This window comes from Panthera pardus, unplaced genomic scaffold (genome assembly GCF_024362965.1).
Source record: "Panthera pardus isolate Hobbes unplaced genomic scaffold, ASM2436296v1 HiC_scaffold_11, whole genome shotgun sequence".
Classification (NCBI taxonomy): domain Eukaryota; kingdom Metazoa; phylum Chordata; class Mammalia; order Carnivora; family Felidae; genus Panthera; species Panthera pardus.
The window spans coordinates 48050232-48060641 of NW_026526666.1; positions in this window are offsets into that span (position 1 = coordinate 48050232).

Here is a 10410-nt window from a genome sequence, read left to right on the forward strand (position 1 = left end):
CTTAGCTACATTTACCAGTTTATTCTATAATAGAAGATATGATAAAGGATACAAACAGCCAGATAAAGAGGTACGTAAAACAAGGTTTGAAGAAGTCCTGAGTGTAGAAGCTTCTGTCCCCTTGGAGTTGAAATATGCCATCCTTCCAACATGCAATGTGTCCACTAAACTGGAAACTCTCCAAACCCCTTCAGTTAGGGTTTTTTTATGAACGTTTTATCACATAGGCATGATAGATCATCAACTCAATCCCTGGCCCCTCTCTCTTCTCTGGAGGACGGGGGTGGAACTGGAAGTTCTAACCCTCTAACCAAGCCTTGGTCATTTTGGCAACCAGACCCCATCCTGAAGCTACCTATGGGCCCCCAGCTACCAGTCATCTCATTAGTATACAAAAAGACACCCTTGTCGCTCCAGAGATCCCAAGGGTCTTAGAAGGTCTTTGTCAAGACCAGGGGCAGAGACCAAAGATAAATTTGTTATTATGTCATAGTCCACCCCCTGATCACTGGTCATGGACCCTTTATGGCAAAAAGATCATAAAAGTCAAAAGGTAATGTCTCATTACTAGAACTCCACTCAGTCATTAATAATTAGTCCAGTCCATCACCATATTATGCGAAAATGTCTCTCAGGACAAGAACATTCAGGTTTTCAGGCTTCTATTCAATCTTGTCAGGTTCCAAAAGCAGGAGTGGTCTCAGCAATATATGAGTTCACCATTTCTGAAATCTGGAATAATTGAGCTAAAAGATAATATCATCTGCTCTGAGCCTCTTCTAAAGCACTAATATATCTGATTTCCCTCATTAATTAACTCATTTATTCATTTCTTTATCCTCAGCTGCTATACCTCCTTCTCTTCATTTTGTACTCAAATGTTTCCACCCTTGGGGGGTACATGAGATTCAGCCCCTGTGTTGGTCTGAATGCAGGCAACAATACTAGCCTGGCAAGGATCTCCCCTTCAGTCTACTCTCATCCACACAGATAGGTTTACAGAGGTGCAGATCTAGAGGGCTATTTTTACCATGAGGCAATACAGCCATGCTCATTGTTAACCCTAATTTTACCAGATGGGGTGAAGGCACAACCCACCCATCAGGCCCAGGCTCTTAGGAATTCTGACATAAAGGTTTAAAAATATAGTTATAGTTTCTCACTTAGGAATCACCCCTGCTTCCAACATTTTTAATTGAAGCCTTGGTCCTGTGACTACTGCATGAAGGAAAAAACAAAATTGAGATGATGTGGGGAAGAAAGAAAAGTATAGTCATTATACAAGCATCCTCCGAGTTTGGCAAGAATTGTATAGTCATACAAGCATCCTCCTCCACTCACTCTTCCCCAGATCAACCAGAAACACAGAGGGATCTATCCAGTGGCAACACTCCTACAGACCCCCTTCTGTTGATTGTGAGCACTCCTCTTGATTGTGGGCACACTAGGAAGGTGTGTAAGCTAGCCCTTCATGTCTAGATCTTCCCCCACCCCATCTTAGATGACTGATGTTTTAATTGCCCATCCCAATTCTCTATTAAACTATTACTCAGAAGAAAATATTTATCTGCTGATTGTTGGAGATTTTAAGCTGTAAAGTGTATTCCTTGGGCTGAAGAAATATGACTCAGAGGTCCAAATCAGTGCAGTATCTTCTGTTCCAGTTCTTTTATAGCACTCTGAGCATTTGCATCTACCACCCGGTAAGCAAAGCCCCATCCAGAGTCAGTGTCTATTCTTGTCAAAACCCATTTGTAGCCCCCAGGACTACTAGCATCAATCTGACTCGTCAGGAATGTTCAGGGTCTTCCTACCAGGGAATCTGCCACATAGCCATCTGCAGTCTCTATCTCTTCTGCTGGCAGACAGAACACTTCTTATTGGCATTTTGTGCCTCACGGGGTACAAGAGGACTATGTGTAGATCCAGCCCGTCTTTGCATTGCTGCAATACTCTCACATCCACTCATTCCATGTACCTTGGGAGCCTTCTTAAGCAAGCACATGAGAATACTGCTTAATGATTTCAATTACTTTCTGACCCTGGAAAGGAGTTCTGATGGGCATCAAAATGTCCTACATTAATACACCGCTCAGATACCCATTATGATTTCCATAGGGATGGGACTCATGTGGGAATTCCTTGGAAAGGCTAGGTTTCCATTGCCCTCCTGTCTGCTCATATGGCCAGACCAGTGAGTCTGGCTCAAGCATAGAGATTTTTACCACGGTTCAATCCTTCCATCACTGCTAGGAAAACAGCATGGAATTCAGCCCATCAAGCTAATTCATTTTACCGAATTCTTTGATCAGTGTGGCAGCTTTGCCAAGCAAGATGTTGTCTGTTTACTTTGGAACTGCCATCCATAAACCAAGCAGTTCTTTGTTGGTCAGTCAAGAGCCGTTTATAGGACACTAAACAAATGACAATAGAATCCAGCAACTCTTCACAGTCAGTCCTAGGGGAAAAGAGGTTCCCGGCTTTCAAGTGTCTCCTCCTTGCATTCCCTGGTTAACATGATCTTGCATCCACCACTGTCATCCCCATTAGAGTGTTTCTTCTGACATCACTTAAGACATCATGGGTGTTTCAGGTTTCAAGTTTATTTTATGTCTTTGAGTTACGGTGGCAGTTTCAATTAATGCCCAATAGCAAGCTAGTCATTGCTCTCAAATGGAAATTCTCTAGTCCAAAACCCCGGTTGTCACCACAGGAGGGCACTCACAGTCTCTTGCCATAATCCCCATCTATGATCCATATGGGGGTATGACACAGAGTATTTGTCCATACCAGTACTCCAGCTTCTAGTCCATACTGTGTGGGCTCATGGAATCTTACTAGTTCCCATTTAGCATGTCCAAGTAATACTGCTTGAAGGGCAGATTTGCATAGCTTCTGTTTTATAGTACTAGGTAGGGGGAAAGTTTCCCAGTCAGATACAGTGTCCATCTCCATAATACGATCAAGTCAAGTAGATGCAGTCACTTCACAAAGCCTGTTCAAACATACCAATTCTTCCACAAACTTTTACCTTGACTCCATCAACCTCTGCATTCCAAACTATAGCCTCCATTAGGATTCCACCAGCAGATTGTGGTTTTACAATACTAGGCAGCGGAAGTATTCCCCAGCTAGATGTAATATCCATCCCCATAAAACATTAAGGTAAAGGAGACACAACTTTACATAAAGTCTGTTTAAAGGTTCCAACTTTCAAAGTCCTGTCAACCTTTACATTTTTATGTTCACTGAACCTCACTGTAGCCTGAGTCATGGCTTCACTGGTGGGTTTTGGTGTCACAGTGGGAGTGGGGGGCTCTTCTATCAAGGAGGCCCAAGAATTTCCCTTCTTTACCCTCCCCAACCATTTTGTCCACTTGTGTGTGTGAGAAAGGCTTGGGATCCCCAGCAGGGAGTCTAGTCAAAGAACCCCAATCCTTTTGTCAGTCTTTAAGTTGACTAAATTGTCAGCCTGTTGACCCAAGGGATTGTAGTTTAGGTTTCTCATTGCAATCTTTGTCTTCTGGATTTTTAACTTTTTCCAAATTGTGATAAATTTTGTGGGGCTAGCTGGGGGTCCCTTTGGCCCACTCAACTTTAAGAATGTTGTATTTAGACTTTTATTTTAATAACATTTTAAAATTAATTTAGCAAAGAGGCCATTAGACTGAGGTGGATTTAATGCGTTGGTAGTAAGCAAACCAAAATCCAAGGCTATAATGCTTCAAAGGTTAAGAAATTAAAACCTGAGGACAACTAATCGTCAACAGTCCATCAGCCTTTCCCAAATAAGGCAGTCACTTAGGCTGTAGCCAATCAAATAATTTCCTTGCTTTGCTTCTGCACCTTCTCTATAAAAGTTTTTCCCCTAAAAAAAAAAAAAAAAAAAAAAAGCCTTTCCCCTAGCTCTTGTCAGTGGAGCAGTGGAATGCTCCTAACATTTCTGGCTTGGGACTGGTCAATTCAAATCAGGTTTTGCTCATATAAACTTGAAATTTTTGATATGTCTCAGTTTATCTTTTAACACCTCAAGGCCCATTTTATTCAACGCATTCTTTTTTTTTTTTTTTTAAGGTATATTTATTTATTTATTTTAAGAGAGGTCGGGTGGGGAGGGGCAGAGAGAGATGGAGCAAGAGAATCCCAAGCAGGCTCCACACTGTCCACATGGAGCCTGATGCAGGGCTGGATCTCACCAACCCTGAGATCATGACCTGAGCTGAAATCAAGAGTCAGACACTTAACCAACTGAGACACCCATTCTTAATACCCATCCACCTGTTGGGACAAGTCCTGTGACTCTCACTCCCTTTATTTTCCCTCTTTTTTTCCCTTCTATCAACATTTTCTCTACCCCATTTCTTAATAACGGTTTAAAATTTTTCACTTTCCTGGGAGGAGTCCCTTGATTCTCCCTCCTGCCTCCCTGAATTCTCTTGTTAATTGACCTAATTTTTTTTTTTTAGCATCTGTAAGACCCATAAGAGGAAACTGAGTAAATTCTATAAGGCTGTTGCTTGACTTTGCAGCAGTAAAGTTATATTGGGTGCCCATCCAAAAGAGCCCCCTTTATCACAGTATTAACCATAACCTGGGTAACAGGGATATTCGGTAGGTAAATATCCTAACTATCACAAAGCCAGTCTTCCATGACTTGTATATGAAGTATATCAACTACTTCATCTGCAGCATTCCACTTTGCATTTAGGGGGCAATTGGGCAGACCCCTCCTCAATGTAAACAGACCTTACAGTGGCTTTTACCTAGGTCACCAGGCTAATTGTTCCCTCAGGAATAACTTCCTGTGTATCTGAATTATGAACAGTCATCTGTGATTGTTCAGCTGTGAGCTGTGGGTCCTGTATCGATCCAAACGTCCTCTCCCACCCTGCAGTATTCACATCCAAAGACAAGGTCCCTAAATTAGTTACTCTCACATCCATTTTAGTAAAAGTTCTCAGGGAACTGATGATAACAATCTACAAAACGAAATACCCCCTTCACACTATAGCATTCAGTAGTTTTTTTGGTTTTGCCCTCCTCCCATGGTAACTACCTTCTTGGTGACCAAAAGTCTTAGAGGTGCTTTCTGCTGTCCAAGCATAATGTTTACCTTCGTGGGCAGCTTTGAAGCTAGTGGCAGAAATTAGGTAGGACTCAAATCTGAGCTTCATCTAGCATCAAGGTCCAACCCGGCATTTTCTTTCACTGTAACTATTACAGGTAACAATAATCAATATTTCATTTTTTTCTTGTTAATTTGCACTTCCTTATGCATTCAGTGAACCAACTCCTCATTGATTGGTTCTCTACCATTGGTAATTTTTATCTTTAGTAACTGACCACAATACAGCTATTGCTCCATACCATGGGTGATTATGTAGCTACCCAGCAATCAAAAGTTCATCATGCCCTACTCTTTCATACTTTCCCTTCCTAAACTACATATTTACATTAAAAAAAAAAAAAACATAGAGTAAGTTTAATGAGTAGTAAATAGTTTAAAAGCATTAGTGGATACTGATTCAACTACATCATAATCTTTAAATGTGAATGATATTCACTTTAAATTTGATATTCACTTTAAATGTGAATAACATATTTACCTCATTAATGTATTTATATCATTAATATATGATTCAAAAGACAGGTTATCAGAATAGATAAAAAAAATAACAGGATCCGACTCTATATTGTCTACAAGAAATCCACTCTAAGTATAAACAGATTAAAAGTAAAAGGATGGAGAAAACGCTAACACTAAATAAAAGAAAGCTGGAATAGCTATATGAAAACAGACTTCATACAAGGAAAATTATCATGAATAAATAGGTATATTACATAATGAGTAAGGGGTCAATTCTCCAAGAAGAATTGTATATACAATCTTGTATGCATCTAACAACAGAGCACCAAAATACATAAAGACCAATAAAACTGCAAGTAGAAATAGATCCACTATTAAAATTGAAGACTTCAACACCCCTCTTTCATCATATAGTAAGTAGATCAAGAAGGCAAAAAAATCTTTTAGGATATACTTGACCTGAATGGCACCATTAATTATATCTAATTAATGTTTATATAATCCTCATCCAACAGCAATAGAATACACATTCTTTTCAAGCTCTCATGAAACATTCACCAAGATAGACCACATTCTTGGCCATAAAAATTTTAAATAGAAGTCATACAAAGTGTGTTCTCAGACCATAACTCCAAATTAATAACAGAAAAATAGCTGGAGAATCACAAAATATTTGAAGACTAAAAAAGATACTACCAAGTAGCACATGGATCAAAGAATAATTCTCAACAGAAATTTAAATAACTAAATTTAAATAAATGAAAACAAAAATGCAATTAATAAAAATTTGTGGGTGCAGCAAAAGCAGGGCTTAAAGGGAAATTTATAGCATTAAATTAATATATGAGAAACAATGTCTGTATAAATAATCTAAGTTTCCATTTTATAAAACTAGAAAAAGGAGCTCAACTTAATCTTATATCAAGAAAAAAGAAAGAAAGAAAGAAAGAAAGAAAGAAAGAAAGAAAGAAAACAATAAAAATTAGAGCAGAAAGCAATGAAATCTAAAACAGGAAGACAATAGTGAAAATTAACAAAGACAAAAGATGGTTCTTTGAAAAGATCAATAAAATTGATAAACCTCTAGCCATACTAGGATAAAAAAAGAGATCACAAATTACTAATATCAGAAATTAAAGGGAGATCATCATGACAGATACCACGGGCATCTAAAGGATAATAATGGAATACCTTGAACAACTCTATGCCCACAGATTTGATAACTTAGGTGAAATACATTAATTCCTTGAAGGACACAAGCTACCAAAACTCAGATAAGAAAAAATAGATAATCTTAATAGGCCTATCTACACCTATTAATAGAAATTGAATCAATAATAATCCTTCCAAAAATGCAAGCACATAGGCCAGATGGTTTCATTGGTGAATCTACCAAGCATTTCATAAAGGAATTATATCAATTCTCTACAATCTCTTCCAAAAAAACAGAAGCAGATGGAACACTTCCTCACTTATTCTATGAAGCCAGCCTTTCCCTAATACCAAAATCAAATAAAGACATTACAATAAAGGAAAATTTCATGCCAATATCTCCCACAGATGCTAAAATCCTCAACAAAATATTAGCAAATTTAATCCAACAATGAATAAAAAAAAATTTAACCATAATCAAGGTTTGCAAAGGTTTCTTCCAGGTATGCAAAGGTTTTTTCAACATTTGAAAATCAGTTAATGTAATCCATCATATAAACAGGCTACAGGAGAAAATTATATGATCATACCAATTGATGCAGAAAAAGTATTTGACATAATCCAACACCAATTCATTGTAAAGCCCTCAACACAGTAGGGATAGAAGAGAACTTCCTCAACCTGATAAAGAACATCCACAGCTAACATCTGACAACTTAATGGTGAGAAACTGGATGTTTTCCCTGCTAAGACTGGAATAAAGGCAATCATGTTCCCTCTCACCATTCCTACCAACATCATACTTGAAGACCCAGCTAGTGCAACCAGACAAGAAAAGAGATTTTCTTGTGTACAAATTGAGAAGAAAAAATAAAATTGCCTTTATTCAGGGGTGATGTAATTTTCTGTGAAGAAAATCTCAAAGAATCAGCAACAACAACAGCCTCCTAGAACTAATAAGTGGTGGTTACATACAGCAAGGTTACAGGTTAATACACAAAAATCAATTGCTTTCCTACATACCAGCAAAAAACAATTGGAATTTAAAGTTAAAAACACATTGCACTTAGACTAACACCCCCTAAAATGATGTACTCAAGGCTCAGTCTAACAAATCTGTATGCAGAAAACTGTAAAACTCTAATAAAAGAAATTAAAGGTCTGCTTACTATATTTGAATTATTCTCTTCCATTAAGGAAGATGAATACAATGCTGGAACTAATTGTTTGAACATCTATCATATGCCAAATATTATGTAAAGCACTACTTAGATCATTACTTTTACATTTACAAAAAACCCTCTACCTGGATATGACTATTACTTTTGGATGGTTGAAGAAACTAAAATTCAGACAATAGTTCAGACAACTTCTCCTTGAAGTTCAGGGAGATAGTAACAACCTTATAAGAAAATATTATGCAGCCATTAACAATAATCTTTCAGGAAAACATTTAATAACATGGTTATGTTATATGGTTAAGTAAAAAGAAATTCAAAGAGCAAATTTCAAGTTTCTGAATACCATGAGACAAATTTTATTAAGAATTATAAAATTTTTAAAATAAAATGGGAGATATTGCTGCATAATTCTGTGAACAATATTAGTATGTGGATCAACAGGAATGCTCATACACTGCTGTTGAGAGTTTAATTGGTACAACCACACTGGGAAACTATTTGAAAATATCTATAAATTTGCACATATCCATGTTCTAAAGCCTGGCAATCCCATTCCTAGGTATGTATCTGACAGGCATATATATTCTGTTCATCAAAAGACATATACAAGAATGTTTATAGCAATCCTATTTTTAATAACCCAATGCTAGAAATAACTCGATAACCATACATAGTAAAACAGACAAATGAATGTTGGCATATTCATACAATAGGAAACTGTAAAACAATAATGATGAATGAACTAGAACTGCATGCAACATGGATGAAACTTGCAAAGGTATTTTTGAACTGAAGGAACTAGATGCAAAGTAAATAGTTCCATCTATGAATTTCAAAAATAGACAAACTAAGTGCTGGTGTTACTGACTAGAGAGGCTTACTGCTTATAAAGGGGCAGAAGACCTGCTTCTGGAGTGCTAACTAATGTTCTGGTTCATTAGCTCGGTTATAGTTGTATGGGTATATTCACTTTGTGAAAATTCATTGTCTTGTACAACTATGATTTTGCATTTTCTGCAGTATTCAATTCTTCAAATAAAAGTTTATGCAAAATATTTATCGTAGTTACATTGATAAGAAATGAATTTTCATCTTTATAGCTTTTTGTATATTCCAAATTATTTACGATAAATAAGCATTCCTTTTTTTTAAATAGCTTTATTAAAGCATAACTTACATAGATAAAATTAACTTGTTTTAAGAGTACAGCTCAGTGAAGTTTGGCAAATGTATATAAAGCTGTGTAACTACCACCATACTCAAGATAGGGAATATTTTCCATTTCCCCAAAAGTTCCCTAAGACCCTTTTGAAGTAAATGTCCATCCCAGTCTGATCTCCGGTCTGCTTTCTGTTACTATAGCTTTGCCTTTTCTGAACATTTTATATAAATGAGCTCATACAAAATGAAGTTTATTGCATCTCTCTTTTTTCAGCTGGAGTGGTGTTTTTAAGATGGAGCCATATTATTGTGTATATCAGTAGATCCCCCCCCCCTTCTGTTGCTGAGTAGGACCCCATTGTATGGAAATGACACAATTTGTTTATCTATGCAGTAGCTAATGGCCATTTGGGTTCTTTTCTTTTCTTTTCTTTTCTTTTTGATATTTTGAATAAAGTGGCTAAGAGCATTTGCATACACTTATCTTTCTCTTGGGTAAATAACTAGGAGTGGAATTTCTAAGCTTTATGGTAAGTAAATGTTTAATTTTATAAGAAATTGCCAGACGCTTTCCCAAATGGTTGTGCTCTTTCGTATCCCAGCAGCAGGCCTGTGAGAGCTCCAGGTGCTCCGCCTCCTCACCAACAGTTAGTATTATTGGTCATTTTCATTGTATGTAGTAGTATCTCATTGTGATTTTCATTTGCATTATCCTAATGACTAGTAATTAGGATCTCAAGATGTAATGGATCTTTATATATTTTGGACACAAGTCCTTCGTCAGATATACGTGGCCTGCCTTTTCAGCTTCTTAATGATATCTTTCAATGAGCAAATGTGTTTTCATTTGGTGAAGTTCAATTTATCACTTTTTTAATGATCTGTGCCATTTGTACAACATTCTCCTTATAGAAAAAACACATACAAAAAGGAGCCGACAATAACCGAAAGGTTAATGAGATAGAATCAATCAGTCTAACTAAAGCAATTCAAATCTAGAGATTTAAACCATCTATTTCTATGGTTGAAATGGGCTGAAGAATAATTAGTGTGAATACAAAAAAGGTCGTACAACCTTGCTCGTCATGCATGACTGAAATAGTATTTGGTTTAAGGTATAGGGGGAAAGAAAAAGATCAATTCTATAATAAAATTTACTATTTTAAGATAGTTTACGTTCAGTTTAGAGAAGTGAAGCCAAACATGCTTATCTTTGGTAAAATCCTCCTTCAAAATAAGTCCAAAGCTACAGGGAATCAGCTTTTAATGAATTAAGAGTACTAATGGGAGAAAAATTATTTCTAAAAAAAAAGTAGGGGAAATAATAGG